This window comes from Macadamia integrifolia, chromosome 5 (assembly GCF_013358625.1).
Source record: "Macadamia integrifolia cultivar HAES 741 chromosome 5, SCU_Mint_v3, whole genome shotgun sequence".
Classification (NCBI taxonomy): Eukaryota; Viridiplantae; Streptophyta; class Magnoliopsida; order Proteales; family Proteaceae; genus Macadamia; species Macadamia integrifolia.
The window spans coordinates 12,755,857-12,757,557 of NC_056561.1; the positions used below are offsets into that span (position 1 = coordinate 12,755,857).

General features: G+C 39.8%; 1 non-coding gene across 1 annotated transcript; it reads right to left on the reverse strand.

Moving 5' to 3' along the window:
- Window positions 1-595: 595 nt before the first annotated feature.
- LOC122080486 lies at window positions 596-713 on the reverse strand. The gene has a single exon (XR_006140779.1). It is a non-coding gene; the product is annotated as a U6atac minor spliceosomal RNA (small nuclear RNA).
- Window positions 714-1,701: the final 988 nt, after the last annotated feature.

A 1,701-nucleotide genomic window follows, 5' to 3' on the forward strand; every position in this document is an offset into this window, starting at 1 on the left:
GTGGTCGCGCTGCAGGTCGCCATGAATCCCGCCAAAGAGGAGGTCTGCCGAGCGCAAGACAGGGAGTTCAGAGAGTCGACTTTGTAGCTTTGCAAAGTGAGAAAGAGCATCCATTTGAAACCAATGCACTAGCTTATATAAGGGGAGAGTTCCCTCCTATGATCGTGTGCAGTTTAATGTGTTGAAGGGCTTATTATAGGAAATCAGTCATTTAACAGGGTGCTATAGTGTTTTAGATGGGAAACCGATGCCAACATTCAATTTGAGTTTTGAGTTGGAGCCCTAGAGAAATTAAACCCTATTAACATATTAGCCAAGGAAAAGGGAAAAGTGCACTTATGATGAGGTTGGGAATTAACAAGCCTAAACCAAATCATGAAGTGGTTCATGAGCAGGATTGAGTCATTAAGTTGATTGCTTAGCAATGATCAGACTGACATAGTCAGAAATAGCTTCTTTTTTATTTTATTTTTGATAAAGTTACCTATAGAAATGGGGAGGAAAAAAGTAATAGCTAGGAGACTCAAACTCAAAACCTCTTAGTGAGTGTGGGGTGAAAGCATCACAATCTCACCAACTGCCCTAGGCAGTTATTTTAAAATTTGGGTATTAAGATCCACTGAAGTAGGTAGCCTTAACCGGAAGTGTGGTAACAAGTAAGCTCAAAAGTTGTTCCCATGCCGATGCAAACTGTCTCTCCTTTTAGGGAACACACTTAGGAATATATAGCTTTAAAACCAAATTAAAACGGAAACCTTTAAAGGATTCCCAAAGGACTAACTCTTGGTTCCTAATCAAAGGAAATCAAAAGAAGTCCTAAGGCTACTTAACATTTCCTCAATTTAATCTTCTTTTTTTTTTTTTTGCTTAAGGTCAGGAAAGAGTATATTAAAAAAGAATAAGAAAAATATGGAGAAGTCAAAATAGACAAACTAAACAAACTTAAGACCCAAATCCACCTTCGGCATGGCCATCAGTAGAGAGGGAATTAAGACTAAATAATTAAAGCTGCATCCTCAAAAGAAGCATAACATTCACGAGAACCGGAACCTAGGCTTTTCCATTGCATCCTATTCAATATCATTTGCAGAAAATCTAGGACTAGAGTCCCATTCCACAGAGGATCTAGTCCCGGCAGCATGTTTCTCAAGGCCATCTACAACTACGTTGACTTCTCGGTACTAGTGAGTCATACACCATTAGATGCTATTTAAAAATTCCAAATAAGAAAACCACACTTGCCTTTGATTCCATGGAATTAAACCTTTCACAATGCACCACACAACAGCTTGTGAATCGCCTTCAACCTCAATCCAATTCAAATTCAGAGTCTTCGCAATACGAATTGCCTCAAAGAAGGCAATGAATTCTGCATCAAGGTTAAAAACAATTCCAACGAAGGTGGCAAAGCATCTCATATTATAACCCCTGTGGTTTTGAATTATTCTCCGAGCACCTGCATAGCCCGGGTTACCTAATGAGCATCCGTCAATGTTTCTTTTGAAACACCCCTCTCGAGGACGCTCCCAAAACAATTCTTGTATTCTCTTCTGTCTGGGCCTCGCTCTAGTAAGGTAAATGGAAGACGTTAGCTACAGCTCCTTTATATTCTTAACCAACACTAGAGAAATACAGGAAACCCCCTGTAAGTCAGAAAAGATTGCCCTTGTCACTAGGCCAAGAGGCCTACCATTAGAACCA